Here is a 23,888-nt window from a genome sequence, read left to right as displayed (position 1 = left end):
GGCTTCACTGACATCAGTGGCAATAACTTCAATACGGTTAAGAATTCATCCCTGAGTTAGAGACCTCTAAGAAAAATAATGATGAAAAAGGAAGTGGTGAGGTGATTCAGAATGTAACACACTTATATTTGAATTATCACTGAACCAACACTCCAACACTGTGTGCAGGGGCACTGGGTTGATGGCAGGCCCATCTTTCCGATAAGATATGAAGCCATGTCTTACAGTCTTCACCACTAATGGTCACTAAAGAATCTCTTGGGTCTTTCATAACACTAACTCTATCATCAGGCCAAATAAAAACTTGATAATTCAATTATGCGTACCTAAATTTCTACAATAAGTTTCAACTGGGTACAGCAGTCTTTACTTCCTGTTCTCAATTGTTGTGTAGTTCTGCTAGACAGGTACCATGTCTCACTACATGATGCATTCTAAAGATGGATGAATTGAAGTGGTGAGTGAAGTGATCTCACTAAGATTTATAGACTTTGTATCCACTTCTAAACCATGTAGGAATTAAAGATGCTATATATCAATTGTTGTTTGAGGGCCAAATCCTGAAGTTGTTATTCATAGATTCCAAGGCCGAAAGGGTCCATTGCAATCCTCTAGTGTGACTTCCTGTATAGCACAGACCACATAACTTCCTCAAAATAGGGGGGGGGGGAACATCCAATCTTGATTTAAAAAATATAATTGATAATCCACAGAACCCTCAGCAAATTGTTACAATGATTAATTACTTTCACTATTAAAAATTTACACCTTATTTCCAGTCAGAATTTGTCTTGCTTTAGTTTCCAGCCATTGGAATGTGTTATGACTTTCTCTGCTAAACTGAAGAGCCTATTACCAAATATTCGTTCCCTATAGGTACTTATAGACTGTGATTAAGTCAACCTTTAACCTTTTCTTTGTTAAGCTAAATAGATTGAACTCCTTGAGTTTATCACTATAAGGCCTGTTTTCTAACCCTTTAACCACTCCAGTGCTCTCCCCAGAACTCTCTCCAATTTATCAGTATGGTTCTTGAATTGTACACAGTGGAACTGGACACAATACTCCACCAGCAGTTGCACAATGCCAAATACAGAAGTTAAAAGTCTTTCTACTCCTACTCAAACATCCCCTGTTTACGCATCCAAGGATGACATTAGCACTTTTGGGTACAGCATCACACTGGGAGCTCATGGTCAGCTGATCATCCTCCATGATCGCCAAATCTTTTTCAGAGTCTCTGCTTTCCAGGGTAGAGTCCCCCATCAAGTATGAATGACATTCTTTGGCCCTAGTGCATACATTTACATTTAGCCATATTAAAATCATATTGTTTACTTATGCCCAGTTTACCAAGAGATCCAGATTGTTTTGTGTCCGTGACCTTCCCCAATTTTTGTGTCATCTGCACACTTTACAAGGGATGATTTTAATTTTTTTCCCCAGGTCATTCACAACAACGTTAAATAGTGTAGGGCCAAGAACTGATCCCTGCAGGATCCTACTAGAAACATATTCACTCTATGATGACTCCCCATTTACAATTACATGTTGAGACCCTTCAGGCAGTTTTTAATCAGTGTAATGTGTTTCATGTTAATTTGATATCTTTCTAGGTTTTTAATCAAAATATCTTGCAGCACTGAGTCAAATGCCTTTTAGAAATCTAAATATACCAACACTATTGCCTTTGTCAACAAAACTTGCAATGTCATAAAAATATATCAAGTTAATTTGACCGGATATTTTTTCCATAAATCATGTTCATTGGCATTAATTATATTACCTTCCTTTAATTATTTATTAATAGATTCCCATATCAGTTGCTCTATTTTCTTGCCAGGGATCATCATCAGACTGTTTACTCTTTTTAAATATTGGGACAACATTAGCTTTCTCCAGTCTTTTGGAACTTCCCCAGTGTTCCAAGACTTATTGAAAATCAACATTAATGATCCAGTGAACTCTTCAACCAGATATTTTAAAACTCTTGGATGCAAATTATCTGGACAAGCTAATTTAAAAATGTGTAATTTTAGTAATTGCTGTTTAACATCTTCCTGAGATACTAGTGGATTGGAAAGAGTGTTATCATCACCATGCAATTTGACACCACCTATTTTTCCCCAAATACCAAACAGAAATATGTATTGAACACATCTGCATTATTATTGATAATTCTCCCATTTCCATCTAATAATGGAACAATACCATAGTTCAGATTCTTTTTGTTCCTGGTATATTTATGAAACTCATTTTCATTGTACTTAGTTCTTCAAGCCATAGATTTCTTCTTGTGTGTCCTTTTCCCCTTATCAATCTTCTAAAATTCATAGCTTCTGATTTTAATTCATTTTATTATCAACTTCCCTTTTCTTTCATTTGTTATTTATTATTTATATATTATTTTTATGGCTGCCTTCATGTCCCCTCTAAACCCATTGTTTACTTGTCTGTTTTCAGACCAATACTGTCTTCTTCCTCGACTGTGGGATTGTAGGTTTTTTTTTTAAGTCTAGCTAAGTATTCTTAAATAATCCCCAATTATCATTCACACTTTTCTGATTAAATTCTTCCTCTCAGCCGATTTGGCACATAATTGTTTTCAGCTTTGTGAAGTTGGTTCTTTTAAAGCATCAGCTATAAAAGTTATTTTCTTATTGTTATTCTGATTGCATATTTTAAATGTGATTAAATTATGATCACTTGTACCTAAGCTACCATTGATTTTAGGTCTTTGATAAATTCTCTGTCAAGATGAATCCTAATATAGATTTCACCATGTTGGATGCATCATTTTTTGAGTTAGAAAACTGTCATTTATATTGTTTAGAAATGTCTAGAATGTTTTAGTACTTGTGACCTCCAGCATCTGTCACTCAAATTGAAGTCCTGCAAGATCACACAGCATTTTTCCTACACATTATATAGATGCATAAAGAACCAGTCATCTTCCTAAGTGTGATTTAGTGATCTTTAGCAAACACCAACTAATACTCCTATTTGTGGTTTATCTGTTAAGACATTGATCCATAAGCATTCAAGATCATTTTCTTCCAAATTATCATTGACTCAAAAACCAGGTAATGCCATTTTCGGCATAAAAAGCCATTCCCCATTCCATTTTTGCTCATTGAATATTTCCTAGATAGGTTCTAATAATTGATTTTAACATTCCAATCATGTGATTCATCTCACCCTATTTCAGAAATACCAACTAGATTGAATATATGCTCATAAATTAGAAATTCCAATTCCTCTTGTTTGCTGCCCAGGCTCCAGCATTGGTATATAAGCAATTAAATAATTTATTTTCTTTGCGTCCTTTGTTTACTTGATTAATTTTGTTCTCATCATCTTGATTTTGTGTTTAATGAGTGCTCACATCTTCTTTCTTTTTACTCTCCCCTTTTATTATTACTTTAATGCCCTCATGACTACTCTAGCCAGCAACTGCTTTGGAGGACAGGGTCAAAATTCAAAATGATCTAGACAAATTGGAGAAATGGTCGGAGGTAAACTGGATGAAGTTCAATAAAGACAAATGCAAAGTGCTCCACTTAGGAAGGAACAATCAGTTTCACACATACAGAATGAGAAGAGACTGTCTAGGAAGGAGTATGGCAGAAAGAGATCTAGGGGTCATAGTGGACCACAAGCTAAATATGAGTCAATAGTGTGATACTGTTGCAAAAAAAGCAAAAGTGATTCAAAGAAGAGATTGTTGTAAACGAAGAACACGAGAAGTTCATTCTTCCCGCTTACTCTGCCTGTTACGGCCTCAACTGGGTTTGTGTCAGTTGCTGGCACCCACATTTCAGAATGTCGGCAGAAACTGAGAGGGCAGAGAGAGCAAAAGAATGATTAAAGGTCTTGGAACACTGACCTATGAAGGAGGCTGAAGAATCTCGGGGTTTATTTGTTTGGAAGAGAAGCTGACGAGGGAGACGATGATAGCAGTTTTCCAGGTATTAAAAGGGTGTCATCAGGAGGGGGAGAAAACTTTGGTTCACCTGTGCCTGCTCATGATAGACGGAAAGCAATGCGGTTTAAATTGGCAGCAAGGGAGATTTAGTTGGACCATTAGGAAGAAGTTCTAACTGTCAGGGTGGTTGGACATGGAGATAATTGCCTAGGGAGATTGTGAAAATCTCATCTCTGGAGATATTTAAGAGTAGGTTAGATAAATGTCTATCAGGGATGGTCTAGACAGTATTTGGTCCTGCCATGAGGGCAGGGGACTGGACTCGATGACCTCTTGAGGTCCCTTCCAGTCCTAGAGTCTATGAGTCCCTGAGGAGATTTGTTCCCCTTCTAATGATGTGGAGGTCATTCAAATTATACAGATCTTTCTCCTTATAGAAGGTGGATCAATAGTTAACAAAAACACCATAACCCTCCATTCTATACCACTTTCCTAGCCAGAGGTTCACTCCCAGAATCGTCCTTTCCTAAGGAAACATTCTCATTGATGATATCTAGCAACCACTTACTCAGTGTCAGGCCATTACTTGTTTCTGTTTATAAGTTTCAATGATAATAGAAAAAAACAGCAAACTCCCATTATTTTAGTCAATTGACAATAATTTGTAAGAAGATAGCCAAGTGTTTTGAATTCTGAGAGCTGTAGAGCTGACTAGTCATCATGGGTTATTGATTTTCTTTTCTTAAGTTATACAAAGAGTACCCAGGAAGGACTATATTTTGTAGCATAAGAATATGAATCATTACTGGACTGCAACTAGCCACCTTATTATTCCAGATATTCTCTCAGAACTGAAGAAAAAAATACCCTTCATCCAGACCTATGTTCAGACCTGAGCCAATCTTTCTACACCTGCTTTTCTCATAACATTTATTTTATTTCATTAAAACCACACTGTCAGATATCAAAAAATAATTATGCAATACAAATGTCAGCCTGTCAAAGCATATAAATTGTAACTGTGATGGTACCTGTTTTATCAGATTGCTTTGCTCTTCTCTACATTCCTAAAGTCTCTAGTGACATTTTGACTAGAGATTGCAGTTCCTCTCCCTACCAATTACAAGAAACTGGTTGGTAACTCACTGATTTTACCTATCTCTTAGCAAACATCAGAGTGTCTCTTTCCCCAGCATTCATTAAGTATCTCAGTCACTTTTGGTCTTCTTAAACAAAATAAGATTCTAGTACACACTAGATTAAACAAGGGAAAACAAATAGGACAATACATAGATTCTCATCCTGAGGAAAAGTAATAATATTACACGAAGTTAATTTTAAAAAGAAAGAGAAATTGTGTAAGTAGTTAAAGAATTGTGGGCCTAATTATTCCATAATCTGCACATGCAATTTCAATTGAATTCAGTAGAGGTTGCATACACAAGTGAAAAAAGAATCAAGCCCTGAACTCTGAATTACCCTGGTGGATCCATAGTGCTGCAGACAACTTGTGCGCTCAACAGAGACTCCTTGGACCAACCTCTGTCTTCATTTACATTGGTAGTCAGTAGAATTTCACTGAAATCAACAGAATAATACCAGACTACAGCTGTGTGGAAAATGGGCTTTTTTCCATGAAAAATGAGATATAATGAAAAAGTTTTCAGCAGATATTTTCAGTTTCTCATTGAAAAACCCAAACCACAAAAACTGAAAACTTTTAAACTAGCAATGGCTTTTGGAAGCCCCTGTGAGAACCAAAGACAAATTAAGAGATGCTGATCAGGCTTTTAGGTTAACTGGCTGGTATCTACACAGGACCTCCAGGGTTCTGGACCCATGTTGCTTCTTGAAAGAAATATGACTCAACATTAGTTGTATACATTTTCTCAAAACTCATTAAATGAACTAAAATTAAATCAAGAAAAAATTATCACCAAAGCTAAGTTGCTGTTAATAACATTACACTAAACTAAAAAATAAGCTATTAAGTCAACAAATCAAGCAAGTTAGATGCAATACAGGATTGGAGATAAATCATCGAATTAATACAAAAATAATCCATCTTGACTAGGAGACTAAGGAAGTGTCTGTCCATTTGGTCATCTATCCCAAATAAAATATTTTACTGAAGTCAATGAAATGTATAACATGAAATTGGTTAAATATCTGAATAATCAAACTCCATATCTAATGTCTAAACCACAACCTCAGAGCCTCTTAAAAAGTTTCCTACTTATACTTCAATTCTTGTGTGAGTGATAATTCTTTCTACCCCAGAGATATTATAATACTGACCTTATCAGAACACTTTTGATAACCAGAAGTTTAACAACTCTTATTTATCAGAAATTATAGATGACAATCTCCAGCTTCTCAGTACTTTTAAACATAGATCACAGAACACACTCTAATGAATATCGTTATGAGACAATATTTTGGGCTGTTTAAACCTGGGAAACATTTCTTTCAGGCACTTTCTGCATGTAGACTTTACTGGGACACTCATACACATACACAAACAACCATTCTGTCACTTTCACTAATTGAAAAAAAACCTAGCAACAACCAATCACTCAATAGTCATCCACTAGCAATATTAAAAATAAGTTTGAACAAACTTATAACCAGATTCAACGTCACCTACTCATTTTCACAAACGAGGGTTTTACAGTAAATTCTATTTTGAAACTGGATTACAAATAAAACAATTTACTTTTGGAATAATTTTGATAGAGAAAAGCTACTTTCAAGCCTACCAACATGAATCTTCACTTGAAATATATATTTTTAAAATTGTAAAATGTCTGTATTCTCATATATGCTATTTCTCTCCCATCATACATCGAAGCCTAGTCTGTGTGAGGGATGACTAACTGCATCTCCTGAATGAGGTTATCTATTGGAAATTCTGTCAGTTAAAACCCACAAGGTTTCCATTTTTTTCCACAGATTTTTCCTTGAAGGGATGATTTAGGTATTGAATATATGTCATTAATGACTGGGTTTATCAGATTCATAAAAGCTGTCATTACAGGGGTTTGCATCAAACAATTTCCCTGTTGGTCATTCAGAGCAATGAGAAGAGGGAGAGAGATACTGGGTATTCCTCCCTCACTCAACAACTATGCCCATATTTGTAATAATTTCCCTACCCCACCCTAGAGTTGGTACATTCTACATTAATATTCAAATAGACCAGATACTGTTAAGTCTATATGTCAACTATAATGCATGCATTAGTGATCCAGTCTGTGAAGGATGGTCTATGTTTCATGTAAAATTAGCATGCAGTCAGCCGTGGCACAAATAAGCTGCTGCAATGTCATAAATGTTGAAATTTTCAAGTCTCATATGTATAAGGTTCAACTACTTGATTTTGCATTTGATTAATGAAAAACTACCACCAGCCTCTCCACCCCCACCCCAATACCAACACACACACACACACTTCAGAGGCCAAAGATGGCAAGTTCAAGATCCAGATCAGATGCTTGTATACTTTTTAATGTTGCATTTCTTGCCTACATACTATTCTGATAGGCACCACTGTAATTAGGAACTTAGGAAATGCCATAATGCCTCAAATCAGTAGTTCATCTGGTTCAGTATCTTGTTTTCACATGTTGCTAGTATGGACTGCTTCAGAGAAGATGCAAGAAACTGCAGTATCTAGTTATGGGTTAACTAGCTGTTGTTGTATATACCTGGGACTAAATCTGCCAAACTTCTCTCTTATCTGTGCACAGAGTCTAATTGATGAAACTGCAGTGAATATGCACTTAGAAATAGTTAAGCAGTTCTAGAGGAAATATTCATTCAAAATCACTTCTTGCAAAAACAAATTGTTCCCAAGCACCTATCTCATCTGGAGCTATCTTGCTTTTTCAAAGGGGAAAGTTATCCTGCATCTCCTTAAATAAAAGAAAATTACCTTGTTTGAGTAACTGGCCAAGAAATTATTGATTTCCTCCCCAGATATCAAAAAGCAAAAAGCATGATGAATGGGGAAATCTATAATTATCTCAAAATGGAAACAGAGGCACAGAGACAGTGTGATACTTTACAGGTTTTCAGACTACTGTGTGTGCTGTGAAAGACAATTGTTATAAAAAATGCCAGCACAAAAGAGACTATTTAAATAATTGTGTTTTCATAGACACAAGATGGGTGAGGAAATATCTTTTGTTGGACCAACTTCTGTTGGTGAGAGAGAGAAGATTTGTAGTTTACACAGAGCTATTTTCCAGGTCTGGAAATTTTCATACGCAGAATAACTTATGCTATTTTCTATTATTCTTATTAAGACAGGTGCCTGTTTGTGGATGCTTGTATTTTCTGAAAAGAAAACTGATGTTTTATACACAAATTAAATACTAGGCAATGTTGCTACTTTATTTAATGAACATCACAAGAAACAGGAAAAAACACAAATATTTTGGTTTGCTTCTATAGTGCCTGTAGATAGTACTCAGGAATTTATTCACAATTGTGAAGAATGAAAAGGGCCATGAGGACAAACAGAGGCAGGCAAAAGGGATATGCATATTCAGTTTTTCAAAAGTAAACAGGAGTGGTTAACATGTTTAATAAGTTGAAGCAATCCAATTTTCTATGAGGGGGTATAATGTAGTAATTAGAGCTGAAGGCAAGATGTTAGGATTCCATTATTCGATTCATGGTGCCACCTCTAAGTATCTGACTTTAGAAAAGCCATTTAAACACCCTTGCATGAGTTTATCAATCTGTGAAATGGATATTATACTATTTGCATTGTAGATCATGACGTGAGTTATTTAACCAGTGATGGTAAGGTGGATGCAGAAAAGGGCACTTACGTAATCATGATAAAGTGCTCAGGTGAGATTCCCAAATAATCAGAAATATAGTATTATAGTTTGGGCACTGGACATTGGCTTCAATCCTTAAAGTGCCTGAGGAAAGCACAACAATGGTGGTAGCATTGTGAGAAAGAATCTGCTGGCTGGCCAAAAGTTTGAACTCCAAAATCTTTTCAAGGATCTTCATGACAATTTTTAAATGAATTTAACCATGTTTTAGCCCTATGTTAGCTATACTCTTGCTTTTCTTCTCTTGCTCTGTGAACATACAAATTTTATTTGCATGAATGTTTTAATGCAAATTTGAAATTAACACAACTGCAGTCTGACCTGAAGGCGGAATTTGACATGCAGTTATAGGACTTGACATTGGGTTTCCAAATCTCTACCCTGGAGCCCTGGCCCAGAGGTAACTCATAAGAACATAAGAACAGCCATACTGGGTCAGACTAAAAGTCCATCTAGCCCAGTATCCTGTCTTGCCAATGACAAGTGCCTCAGAGGGAATGAACAGAACAGGTTATTATCAAGTGATCCACCCCCTGTCACCCATTCCCATAGTCTGGCAAACAGAGGCTAGGGACACCATCCCTGTCCATTCTAGATAATAGCCTTTGATGAACCTATCCTCCATGAACTTTTTTTTTTTTTAATCCTGTTATAGTCTTGGCTTTCAAAACATTCACTGGCAAAGAGTTCCACTTGACTCTGCATTGTGTGAAGAAATACTTCCTTTTGTTTATTTTAAACCTGCTGCCTATTAATTTCATTTGGTGACCCTTAATTCTTTTGTTATGAGAAGGAGTAAATAACATTTCTTTATTTTCTTCTCCACATCAGTCATGATTTTATATACCTCTATGATATCCCATCCTTAGTCATCTCTTTTCCAAGCTGATAACTCCCATTCTTATTAATGGCTCCTTATAGGAAGCCATTTCATATTCCTAATAATTTTTGTTGTCTTTTTCTGAACTTTTTCCAGTTCCAATATATCTTTTTGGAGATGGAGCAACAACATCTGCATGCAGTATAGAAGCAATATGATATTTTCTGTCTTATTCTTCACCCCTTTCATAATGATTCCCAACATTCTATTCACTTTTTTGACTGCTGCTGCACATTCAGTGGATGTTTTCAGAGAACTATCCACATTGACTCCAAGTTCTCTTTCTTTAGCGGTAACGGCTAATTTAGACCGCATCATTTTATATGTATAGTTGAGATTACGTTTTCCAATGTGACTTTCTTTGCATTTATCAACATTGAATTTCATCTACCATTTTGTTGCCCAATCACCCAGTTTTGTGAAATCCTTTTGTAGGTCTTTGCAGTCTGCCAGGGACTTAACTATCTTGAGTAGTTTTGTATCATCTGCAAATTTTGCCACCTCCAGATCATTTATGAATAAGGTGAATAGGACTGCTCCCAGTACAGACTCCTGGGGGACCCCACTATTTACCTCTCTCCATTCTGAAAGCTAACCATTTAGTCTTATCCTTAGTTTTCTATCTTTTAACCAGTTACCAATTCATGAGAGGATCTTCTCTCTTATCCTATGGCATCTTACTTTGCTTAAGAGCCTTTAGTGAGATACTTGTCAAAGGCTTTCTGAGAATCTAAGTACACTATATCCACTGGATCCCCCTTGTGCACATACTTGTTGACCCCCTCAGAGATTTCTTGTAGATTGGTGAGCAATGATTTCTCTTTATAAAAATCATATTGACTCTTCCCCAACAAATTATATTCATCTGTGTGTCTAACAATTTTGTTCTTTACTATAGTTTCAACCAGTTTGCCCCATACTGAAGGAGGCTTACCATCCTCTAATTGCCAGGACCTCATCTGGAGCCTTTTTTAAAAATTGGCATCACATTAGCTATCCTCCAGTCATTTGGTACAGAAGCTAATTTAAATGATACATTACAGATCACAGTTAGTAGTCCTGCAATTCACATTTGAGTTCCTTAAGAACTCTTGGGTGAATACCATCTGGTCCTTGTGACTTATTACTGTTTAGTTTATCAATTTATTCCAAAACCACCCCTAATGACACCTCAATCTGGGACAGTTCCTCAGATTTGTCCCCCAAAAAGAATAGCTCAGGTTTGGGAATCTCCCTCACATCCTCAGTGGAGAAGATCGATGAAAAAAATTAATTTAGTTTCTCCATAATAGCCTTATCATTCTTGAGTGCTCCTCTGGCATCTCGATTGTTCAGTGGCCCCACTGATTGTTTAGCAGGCTTCCTGCTTCCGACATACTTAGCAATTTTTTTGCTATTACTTTTTGAGTCTTTGGCTAGCTGTTCTTCAAATTCTTTTTTGGTCTTTCTGATTAAATTTTTATACATCATTTGCCAGTGTGTATGCTCCTATCTATTTTCCTCACTAGATTTTAAGTTCCTTTTTTTAAAGGATGTCTTTTTGTTTCTCACTGGTTCTTTTACTTTATTGTTTAGCCATGGTGGCACTTTTTTGGTTCTCTTACTATGTTTATTTATTTATTTTTTAATTTGGGGTATACATTTAAGTTGAGTCTCTATTATGGTGTCTTTAAAAAGTTTTCATGCAATTTGCAGGGATTTCACTTTTGGGATTGTACCTTTTAATTTCTGTGTAATTAATTTCCTCATTTTTGTGTAGTCCCCCTTTCTGAAATGATATGCTACAATGTTGGGCTGCTGTGGTGTTTTCCCTGCCACTGGGATGTTAAAGTTGATTATATTATGGTCACTATTACCAAGCGGTCCAGCTATATTCAACTTTGGACCAGATGTTGTGCTCCGTTTAGGATTAAATCAAGAAATGCATCTCCCCTTGTGGGTTCCAGAACTAGCTGCTCTAAGAAGCAGTCATTTAAGATGTCAAGAAACTTTATCTCTGCATCCCTTCCTGAGGTGACATGTACTCAGTCAAGATGAGAATAGTTGAAATACTCCATTATTATTGAGGGTTTTTTTTCACAGCCTCTATAAACTCCCTGTGCGTTTCATAGTCACTATCACCATTCTGGTCAGGGGGTTGATAATATATTTCTATTGATATATTCTTATTATTAGAGCACGGAATTACTATTCATAGAGATTCTATGGTACAGTTTGGTTCATTTAAGATTTTTACTTCATTTGATTCTACACTTTCTTTCACATATAGTGCCACTCCCACAACAAGTATCAGAGGGGTAGCCATGTTAGTCTGGATCTGTAAAAGCAGCAAAGAGTTCTGTGGCATCTTATAGACTAACAAATGTATTGAAGCATGAGCCTTCATGGGTGAATACCCACTTCATCAGCTGCATGTAGTGGAAATGTCCAGCGGCAGGTATAAATATGCAAGCAAGAATCAGACTACAGATAACAAGGTTAGTTCAATCAGGGAGTATGAGGCCCTCTTATACCTGTTGAGGTGTGAACACCAAGGGAGGAGAAATTACATTTGTAGTTGGCTAGCCATTCACAGTCTTTGTTTAATCCTGAGCTGATGGTGTCAAATTTGCAGATGAACTGAAGCTCAGTAGTTTCTTTTTGAAGTCTGGTCCTGAAGCTTTTTTTTTGCTGCAGGATGGCTACCTTTAAATCTGCTATTGTGTGTCAAGGGAGATAGAAGTGCTCTCCTACAGGTTTTTGTATATTGCCATTCCTAATATCTGATTTGTGTCCATTTATCCTTTTACATAGGGACTGTCCACTTTGGCCAATGTATATAGCAGAGGGGCATTGCTGGCAAATGATAGCGTATATTACATTGGTGGACATGCAGGTGAATGAACTGGTGATGGTGTGGCTGATCTGGTTAAGTCCTGTGATGGTGTCGCTGGTGTAGATACGTTGGTAGAGTTGGCATCAAGGTTTGTTGCATGGATTGGTTCCTGAGTTAGAGTTACTATGGTGTGGTGTGTAGTTGCTGGTGAGAATATGCGTAAGGTTGGTGGGTTGTCTGTGGGCGAGGACTGGCCTACCTCCCCAAGCCTGTGAAAGTGAGGGATCATTGTCCAGGATGAGTTGTAGATCTCTGATGATGCATTGGAGAAGTTTTAGCTGGGAACTGTATGTGATGGCCAGTGGAGTTCTGTTGGTTTCTTTCTTGGGCTTGACTTGCAGTAGGTGGCTTCGGGGTATACATCTGGCTCTGTTGGTCTGTTTTCTTATTTCCTTGTGTGGGTATCGTAGTTTTGAGAAAGCTTGGTGAAGATTTTATAAGTGTTGGTCTCTGTCTGAGGGTTTGGAGCAGATGCGGTTGTACCTCAGTGCTTGGCTGTAGATATCTGGGATGGAAGCTGGAGGCATGAAGGTAGGCATAGCGGTCGGTGGGTTTTCGGTATAGGGTGGTGTTAATGTGACCATCACTTATTTGCACCGTGGTGTCTAGCAAGTGGACCTCCCATGCAGTTTGGTCCACGCTGAGGTTGATGGTGGGGTGGAGGCTGTTGAAATCATGGTAGAATTTTTCCGGAGTTTCCTTCCCATGGGTCCAGATGATGAAGATCTCATCAATGTAGTGTAGGTAGAGAAGGGGTGTGAGTGGACAAGAGCTGAGGAAGCGTTGTTCCAGGTCAGCCATAAAAATGTTGGCATATTGTGGGGCCATGCGGGTGCCCATAGCGGTGCCACTGGTTTGGAGGTATATATTGTCATCAAATTTGAAATACTTGTGTGTGAGGATAAAGTCACAGAGCTCAGCAACCAGTACAACCTGTTCTGTCCTTTTGATATATTTTGTACTTTGATATTGCTGTGTCCTAATTCCACCAAGTTTCTGTAATGCCTATTATATCAATATCCTCATTTAACATGAGGCACTCTAGTTCACCCATCTTATTATTTAGACTTCTAGCATTTGTATATAAGCACTTTAAACACTTGTCACCTTTTAGCTGTCTGCCAGTACCTAATGTAATAGAATGGGACTCTTTTTTATTTGACTGTTTCTCATCAGATCCTGCCCATATTTTATCTATGATCCTCTCTTCTTTACTAGGTCATAGAGAATCTCCACTAATAGATCCTCCCTTAAGGGATGCCTTTGTCCAAACCACATGCTCCTCCGCACCTGTCAGCTTTCTCCCAGCCCTTAGTTTAAAAACTGCTCTATGACCTTTTTAATTTTTAGTGCTAGCAATCTCGTTCCGTTTAGGTGGAGCCCATCGTTCCTGTATATGCTCTCCCTTTCCCAAAAGTTTCCCCAGTTCCTAATAAATCTAATCCCCTCCTCCATAAACCATCTTCTCATCCACGCATTGAGACGCTGCAGTTCTGCCTAACTGGCTCTGTGTGTGGAACTGGAAGCATTTCAGAGAATGCTACCATGGAGATCCTGGACTTCAATCTCTTACCTTCCAGCCTAAATCTGGCCTCCAGGATCTCTCTCCTATCCCTCCTTATATCATTGGTACCTACATGTATCACGACCACTGGCTCCTCCCCAGCACTACACATAAGTCTATCTTGATGTCTTGAGAGATCCGCAACCTTTGCACCAGGCAGGCAAATCACCGTGCGCCTCTCCCAGTCATTGCAAACCCAGCTATTTACGTTTCTAATGATCGAATCACCCATAACTATTACCTGTATCTTTCTAGTAACTGGAGTTCCCTCCCCTGGAGAGGTATCTTCAGTGCGAGATGATACCACATCATCATCTGGAAGGACAGTCTCAACTATGAGATTGTTTTCCTCTGCTCCAGTTGGATGTTTTCCTTCCCTCAGACTTTTATCCCCCTTCACAGCACAGAGACTGTCAGACTGGGGGTGGGGCCGTTCTACTGTGTACCCCTCTGTCTCCCTTCACAACTCCAGTTCAGCCACTCTGGTCTCCAAAGCCCATACACAGTCTATGAGGGCCAGGAGCTCCTTGCACCAAATGCACACATATGCCAACTACCCATACATGCCACATTAAGCACAATAATCTAGATAGTCCCCAATCTCTTGCTGGACATCTGCCTGCATTATCTTTTTACTCCTGCAGCTCATTCCTTTGTTGATGTTTTGTTTTTATCAGGGGGTGTTTTTGCTTTAAGTTTAAAGAATATTAAGGTAATCTAGTCTCCCCTCACACTTGCTCTCTAAACTCCCTTGCTCTTATTCACTAGCTCTTCTGGTTGCTTAGGAGCGGGCTTTTTAAAGCCCTAGTCTTCCTGAGTAGCCCCACCTCCTGGTTAAGGGTTGATGGGTGTTAAAGAGATTAGGGATCAAAACCTCATTAAGAAGCTCTCAGCCTTGCCTAGCAGGCCACTAGGCTCAGCACACAGTCACCCAAAAAAATAGACCAGATGGTATATACTGTCAAGCAGCAAGCACACCACAAACACAAACACACACACTATAGACAACAAACTTACCCCAAGGGTCATGTAATCTCTCTTCCCTCACCTGGAAAATTCCCTCACAAAACTCCCATAAGCCGCTCCTGTTCGCTAGCTCACTGAACCGGAAAATTATTTGACTGCCACAAGAACTGGGCATATCCAGACAATTTCTGGGTGTCAAAGACTCTAATACTGATAGAAATAAACAGACCAGTAATTGAAATACAATCAGTATATTATTTTTTAAATGGAATGAGACACTGCTTACCACCACAACACAACAATAATCTCTTACATAGTGCTTTTCACCAGTTGAACTCAAAAAGCTTGACAGCTGGGGACAAATGAAGCACAGAGAAGTAAAATGGCTTCTCGAAGGTCACTCAGCAGATCAGTGGGAGAACTCAAAATAGAACTTAAGTCTCCTGAGTCCCAGTCTAGTGCTCTATATACTGCTTCATCATAGGTTGGTTCCCAAATCTCTATCACCCCCCCATAGACAGATGCAATTACATGCTCACCACATGGATGCAACTTCACCCTTTGAAGCTTGGACCTGAACACATATGCAATTATTTCTGTGAACATGATGAGAGAAAATTCAGTTTAAATTCTGTGTCCAGCTAGTAAATCATACAGTAACTTATTTTTTTTCTGCACATGATCTTTACATCAAGGTATAGCACAGAAATGTTTGCTGTTCTGATGGATGATAAACAAATACATGCCCCCTTCCTTTTTAATTGGATATGGTACTTAAAATAAAACAAAACAAAAAAAAAATCCTGTCCTATACAGAGTTGCAGTGTTGCTGTGCTGCTAATAAACAGTGATGGATGAAGTGATCCTTGTGAGTAAATCAGTTTGTAAGGCCCTTAGGGATGCTCAGAGATGAAATATGCCACAGGAAGATATGATATTATTGTCTAAGTGTCAGCCCATATCTCCCTTTATTTTTTCCTGTTAAAATTTTCCTACCATGTCCCTCATAGTGGTATCTCTGCACTGTCCTATTAAGGAATAATTGTGAAGTGAAGCAACAAAGTAGGTTTCATGCCACAATGGTTCAGACCAGTGCACTTTCAAAACATTTGAGGATTGGTTTTACAATCTTTTGCTGCTTCCCTTTCTCTCAGTTCAACATACTGCAGGTTGAGTTAATAGCTAGAAAAAAGGGGTCAAGCTATATTTCTTGGAGCCACGCTAGGGAATAAGTGCTAAATGCAACGCTAATCAACACATTTATTGGGAAAAAGATTTGGGATTATTATGGAAAAATCACTGAAGTCATCAACCTTCTTTTATGGAAATGGCAAAACAGTTTTGCCTGTAGCTTTTATTTACAAGGGGATAGAATAAAAAAATAAGACATATAACATAATGTAAGGAATGTCTGAGACTTCCATCCAGCTGGAATATCTTATCAAATGAAAAATAGTGGCCTTGAAGAGAGTGAAGCATAGTGAAACAATGAAGAGTCTATCATAGGTATTTATATAGCCAGGAGTGGCTCCAGGCATCAGCACGCCAAGCGCATACTTGGGGCGGCAAGCCACAGGGGGCTCTCTGCCAGTTGCTGCGAGGATGGCAGGCAGGCTGCCTTCGGCGGCTTGCCTGCAGAGGGTCCGCTGGTCCCATGGCTTCGGCAGACCTCCCGTAGGAGTGCCAAAGGCAGCCTGCCTGCCGTACTTGGGGTGGCAAAATGCCTAGAGCCGCCCCTGTATATTGCCCACATTACTGTGGTATCTGAATGCCTTACCGTCTTTAATGTATTTAACCTTCCACCCTCCCCTTGCAGTAGTATTACTCCTATTTTACAAATGGGAACTAAAACACAGCAAGCCTAAGTGACGTGTACAATGGTACAGAGGAAGACTGTGTTAGAGCAAGGTATTAAACCTGATTCTTCCATATCCTAGGATAGTGTCCTAACAAATGAGCCACTGATGGGCTCAGATGCTGAACTGTGGCTGAGCTATACCTGCTGTAGCTCAGGATTTAGCTTTGCCAACTTTCTAATTACAGAAAACCAAACACACATGCCCTTCCCCACCCCAGCCCCTTGGCCCCATACCTGCCCCGCCTCTTCTCTGAGGCCCCGGCCCCATTTGCTCCATCCCCCATCTGTCCATCACTCGCTCTTTCCCACCCTCACTCACTTTCACCAGGCTGGGGCAGGAGGTTGGGGTGCTAGAGGGAATTGAGGGCACGGCTGGGTGTGCAGGTTCTGGGGTGGAGGTGGGGAAATGAGGGGTTCAGGGTGCAGGAAAAGGTTGCGGCTGGAGCAGGGGGTTGGGGTGAAGGAGGAGGCTCTTGGCTGAGGTGTTGGGGTGTGTGTGCTGTGGGCTCAGGGAGGGAGTTTTAGTGTGAGAGGGGACTCTGGGATGGTGCAGGAGGTTAGGGTGCGGGAGGGGGGTTGAGGCGTGGTGTTCCAGCAGCACTTATCATGGCTTCCAGGATGCAGCTGCCACATCCCTGCATCCCCTAGGTGCATAGGCTGCCATGGAGGCTCTGCACACTGCTCTTGCACTCAGAGGTGCTGCCCCCACAGCTCCCATTGGTTGTGGTTCCCAGCCAATGGGAGCTGCAGAGATGGCACTAGAGGAGGGGAAAGCAAGCAGAGCCTCCCTGGCCACCCATGCACCTAGGGGCCACAAGGAACTGGCAGTCATTTGCGGGAGCTGTGCACGGGTAGGGTAGGCAGAAGCCTGCCTTAGCCCTGGGCCCCCGCTGTGCTACCAACCGGACTTTTAACAGATCAGTTGGCAGTGCGACTGGAGCCACCTTTTTGACTGGCTGTTTCTGGACAAAAACGAATGCCTGGCAACCCTAGCAGGATCCCAAAGGTGGATTTAAACCATCCTTATCTTTTTTCTTCCTGTGGCTGTCCAATTGCCAAGCCAGTGTAAATAAGAAGCCGTAGGGCAGTGACTGCCTCCTATTATGGACTCGTCTACATGAGCAAGTTGCACCAATAGACATTGACTCAACTTCTAAACCAATTTATTTAAGATCATGCAAAAATGTTCTGTGGAGACTCTGATTTCAGTGTAAGAGGGGCTTATTTTGGTTTGGTTCCTTAAAACCTGCTCCTAATTGATTTAAGCTGAATGAAAATAAGCTACTTGTTCAAACTAAGAGTGTCCACATAGCTTTTTTCACAGATTTAACTATCTCTGTTTAAATTCACACCTTAAGTTATACTTGTGCAACTTTCTCATATAGACAAACCCTATCTGTATATATATAGTGCCATGTAAAATATGACGTAATCTTAGTCAAAGCCCCTAGGTGCTACTGTATTATACATAATTTTGTACAAAAAAATCAATATATGAATACATTACTAGAGAACACAACTGATTACTATAAATGTATTCAAAGTACAAGGAAAAATTTCTAGCAGAAGTCATTGAGCAGGATGGTAGGGTTCGAATACATTTTTAAAAGCAAACATTTCGAGTCAGATGGCCTATAGTTGCTATAAGGTGTCATGTTCCTAGGCATAAGAGACTCTGGAAAGTGTTGGTGCTTTCATTTTAGCTGCTTGGCTGGGGCTATATTGGCATGTGTTCTGTGCCATAGTCCAAGTGTATATGGTTTTTGAGATTAAAGATATCAGTATGCTAACCTCCCTGATGCCTTTCCATATTGGGTGATTTAAAGGGGTAGGTATAATAGACAAGAGCTCAGGGAACTGGCTGTTGTATGTTATGTTTACTTTTCAAGCATCTGCAACCTACTCCTACCCCCAACCAGTCCATTATTATGACTGATGTTCTCACTGATGCATTTAGCTGCTTTTGATTATCAGAACATTTTAATAAGGTTCATGAAATCATGCTCCTTTCTCTTTATATAGAAGTAGTTCATTATATTGTATCATGTACAGGACTGCATCAAACTAGCCTATTTGGATGTAAATTGCATATTGCAGTGGCATGCAACCATTTGTCTCACAGTTTTGTTTTGTAGATAAATGCATTTGCATATATTGTCCTAGTTAATGGTGCTGATGTGCATGATATTTAGCGTCTTCTAGTATATTAGACTTAAATTGAAAGACATCATTCAATCTGAGAATAAGACAGAGAGTCTTTACAAATTTAACTATTGGTCTAACTTGTTTTTTGGTCAGTCCTGCAGTCTGAAAACAATGTTTTGATTACCTTGTTTCTGTCCCCTCCCCTTCCTAATCCCCAGCCCCCGCAGACCCCATCAGCCAAAGTGGGAGGAAATGGCTACATTTATCCATTTCTGGAGTAGAAATTGGACTTTGAAACTATGTTTCAGGGGAAAATATTCTTCACAAAGACCAATATCATTTGTCAGTCAAACTGAATTTTGCAGCCAGATTGTTTTTTGTTGAACACAAGGCCTCTACAAAATGACTACTTTAATACATTCTTGCAACACTGCTCAAGGGGGTTAATACTGTCCTGATATACTATGTGAATCATAAAAGGTTGCTAAATTATAAAGTGATCTTACATAAGAACAGGAGAACAGCCATACTTGGTCAGACCAAAGGTCCATCTAATCCAGTATCCTATCTTCCAGCAGTGGCCAATGCCAGTTGCCTCAGAGGGAATGAATAGAACAGGTAGCCATCAAGTGATCCATTGTCTATTGCCCATCCTGAGCCTATGGCAAATAGAAGCTAGGGACACCACCCCTGCCCATCCTGGTTAATAGCCATTGGTGGACCTATCCTCCATTTATTTATCTAGTTCTTTTTTGAATCCTGTTTAATTTTAATAATGGATATACCTATCTCCTAGAACTGGAAGGGACCCTGAAGGGTCATCAAGGCTAGCCCCCTGCCTTCACTAGGAGGACCAAGTACTGATTTTTGCCCCAGATCCCTAAGTGGCCCCCTCAAGGATTGAGATCACAACTCTGGATTTAGCATGCCAATGCTCAAACCACTGAGCTATCCCTCTCTGGCCTTCACAACATCCTCTGGTAAAGAGTTCCACAAAAAATGTACTGTGCATTGTGTGAAGAAATACTTCCTTTTGTTTGTTTTAAACCTGCTGCCTATTAATCTCATTCGGTGACCCCTAGTTCTTGTGTAGGAGTAAATAACACTTCCTTATTTACTTTCTCCACACCAGTCATGATTTTATAGATGTCAGTCATATTCCCCCGCCCCCAGTCATCTCTTTTCCAAGATGAAATGTCCCAGACTTTTTAATCTCCCCTCGTATGGAAGCCATTCCAACCCCTAATCATTGTTGTTGCCCTTTTCTGAACCTTTTTTCAATTCCAATTTATATATTTTGAGATGGGGCAACCACATCTGCACGCAGTATTTAAGATGTGGGTGTACCATAGATTTATATAGAGGCAATATGATATTTTCTGTCATATTATCTATCCCTTTCATAATGATTCCCAGTATTCTGTTTGCTTTTTTTTGACTATTACCACACATTGAATGATGTTTCCAGAGAACTATTCACATTGACTCCAAGATCTCTTTCTTGAGTGGTAACAGCTAATTTAGACCCCATCATTTTGTATGTATAGTTGGGATTATTTCTTCCAACGTTAATTACTTTACATTTATCAATATTGAATTTATTCTGCAATTTTGTTGCCCAGTCACCCAGTTTTGACAGATCTTCTTGTTGATAAATTCTTTCCTATGATCCTGGGATTCTCTATGTTAGAATGAAGTGTAGATTATGCAGTACTAGGTGATATTTTAAATATAGTCTAGTTTTCACCTGTAGAAAATATTTTAAAATGTACTGCTGAAATGGATTGGATTTATGGAGGGTGTAATAGTTTTATTTATTTATTTTAGATCAGTTGATTTTACCAAGCCATGAATCTAGTGGGGGAAAAAATAATCATGCTGATTTTGCCATACATGCTTAAATAGTCTGTATTTTTTGTTGACCTGCTTTAATAGAGTTCTCTTTATTTAATATATATATACACACATTTTAATGGTATTTGTCAAACAGTTATATCTTCAGACTCTGTAGTATATACATACACACACTTGAAAACTGTCATAGTCCCAATTCCCAAAAAAGAATTTAAGAACCTTTAAGCATATGAGTAGTCACATTATTTTCAATGGGATTGTTTGTGCTTAATTTTTTTTTTTTCTGAATTGGTAATGTAAAATGCCATGTATGTCAATGCCATGTATGTTCTGCCATGTATGTCAATGATTCCAAGGTTGTGTCAGAGTAAACAAGCACTGTTTCACTTTTAAAATACAGTAATAATGTCTACTCAATAACAAATGTGCCTTATATTTTCAGAAGCGGCATTAAAAATAATCTGATGTATTGACTTGAAAACATTTTCAAGGAAAGTAAAAAAACAAAAAATACACCCATGCTTGTCAGATGACATCCAGTTGATTTTATAGTGTAGGCCACCATATTGTTAATATGCTAATTTTCTTCAGGGCTTTTTTTCACACTGCTTCTAATCTGGAGTTTCTCCACTGAAGTTAATTCCAATTCTTACACCAGTGGCACCATGTGAGAAAGACAACAGGTTAAGTGTGAGTCAAAATGAGCGCTTCGCATATTCTAGATTTCTATTGGAACTACAGAAGGAAGCATTGACTCATTTAAATGTAGTTGAGTATATATCCCTATACTTCTAAACTGTCCTCATTGCACATTCAAACTCACTTTCTTAGGACACGATCCTGCACAATGATGAGCACTGTGGCCCTAATCAAGGAAAGCACTTAAGCACCCTTTGAGTAGTCCCATTGGACTCCTCAGATGTTGAAAGTTAAATATGTACTTAAATGGTTTGATAGTTCAGGGCCAGATCATTCAGCACTTTGCAGGATATTTTCTCTCAGATGCTCTTATTTATATTTGAATAAAATAACAGATATATCTATTACACCGAATTATATTTCATATAATCCTTATCAACAACATTAGTAGAATGTATCTTTATATTTAACGTTCAATGACTTCAATAAATAATGATTTTTATACTTCATACTAACACGTTTAAAAATAAACTAAAGATAGAAAAATCATACTATGCTCTTATAATTATCTAGCAATGGAATAATGTTATTCTTGCCTCTTACGATGTAACAGATTGCATGCATAACTAGCTAATAAACTCCAAATGAATAACTATCCAACACTAGGGAAAGGAGACAAGAAAGACAGAGGTTGAAAGGTTACAGATATTTTATTCCCTCTGGAAGGATTACTATCATTGAAAGAAAAAAAAATCATTGTATATAATAGTACAGATTTGGATTTGAATACTTCCAAGGAGAAAAGTTGCAGTAATCAATCAATCAATTTAATCTTCTGTCAGGTCTGCAGATATCCCATAGAGGTAAAGAAGGTCAAATCCATAGATTTAAAAAAAAAAAAAAAGAAGGAAATTGGTGAGTGGAAATCTTCTGAGGAGCATTAACTCTGGGCCTTCATTTTCTATCCAATTGTGTGTTGGAGATAAGATACAGTTATGTGGGTTAACAATCAATGGTAGCACAAAAGTTGTGGGAGCCATGCGACTTAGGGGAATGTGAGTACATGCCTGGAAGATCCAGTTTTGTGTACTACAGCCCTAGGTTTGCAAGCTAAATCTAACCCTATCATAAATGGGGGGAAAAGGGGAGAGTGGTACTTTTTACAAGGAGAACAGGAAAGAGAATGATCAAGGCAAACCTTGTGCAGATGTCAGTGAACTTCCTCTCTTTCCTCAGAGTTTTTCCACAGAAAGGGATGAGCACACACAAAGTCTTTAGAGAGTCCTTGAAAAACAACAGAATATCATAATAAGCAAAAGGAAAATTACCATCTACTAACATAATGTGGAAAAATCCTGTGAGAATTATAATTGTATTTATATTTATGGGGCAGGGGACTCTCCCCAGACACTATAAATAAGGCACATTCTGATACAGAATACTAACTAACTCTTCTGCTCATGATAGATACCTGGGGTCAGGGAATGGTAAGTCACCCTGGTTTAATCTGTGGTTTTATTTTTGTTCAAACAATTCTCAGGCCACTATGCTTCTAATTATTTTCAAATTTTGCATTGAGATTGATTACAGATGCAGTAATGCAAATAATTGGAGTGACAATGTGAAATCAAATAACTAACCACTAGTTTGCCAGATAGTTATGAAAAGCAGCTTAGAAATGGGAGAAAGTGGAATTAAGCAATGTATAATATCTAACTATATAAAATGATTCCATCCAGCTGTGGTAAGAAAAGGATTTAACAGGAAATCTGTGGTTCCTGAAGAAAAAATAATAGGGGGATTACGTAAATAGAGGTTGGGGTGAGAAAAGGGAGAATATTAGCAAAGGCAAGAGATAATAGTAATACTTTGGGGTGCTTTCAACATTTTTTCTAAGCATATTTTAAAGTGGTCTTTTTTTTACTGGGGCTGCTGTTTTGTATATTAATAGTTCCTCTACTTCTATTTGTAATTATATTTACCTGTTCCTTTAAAGCAGAGAAAATACCATGCTGTTGATTCCATCTGTGAGATTATGAAATAGTGAGACATTTATTAGTAGGGTTTAAGTAGATAATTTCTGTTCTTTTATAGAGTTTGTTAAAATAATTGTTCACGCAATAAGACTCTCAGAACTTAAGGACAATTATAAACAGACTGAAGTGTTGTTTTGGGATTATTAACTGGAGTCTCCTAAAAAAAAGCCAAACAAAAACAAAAAAAAAATTTCCCCTCTACCACCACCTCCTCAAAAAAAGGAGAGAAAGAGAGAGAGAGAGAAAAAGGATTTTTTTGTTATTTAATTTTTTAATTTTGTCTGCATATCGACAGC

The sequence above is a fragment of the Chelonoidis abingdonii genome, chromosome 2, assembly GCF_003597395.2.
Source record: "Chelonoidis abingdonii isolate Lonesome George chromosome 2, CheloAbing_2.0, whole genome shotgun sequence".
NCBI lineage: Eukaryota > Metazoa > Chordata > Testudines > Testudinidae > Chelonoidis > Chelonoidis abingdonii.
This window is presented reverse-complemented; position numbering follows the sequence as displayed.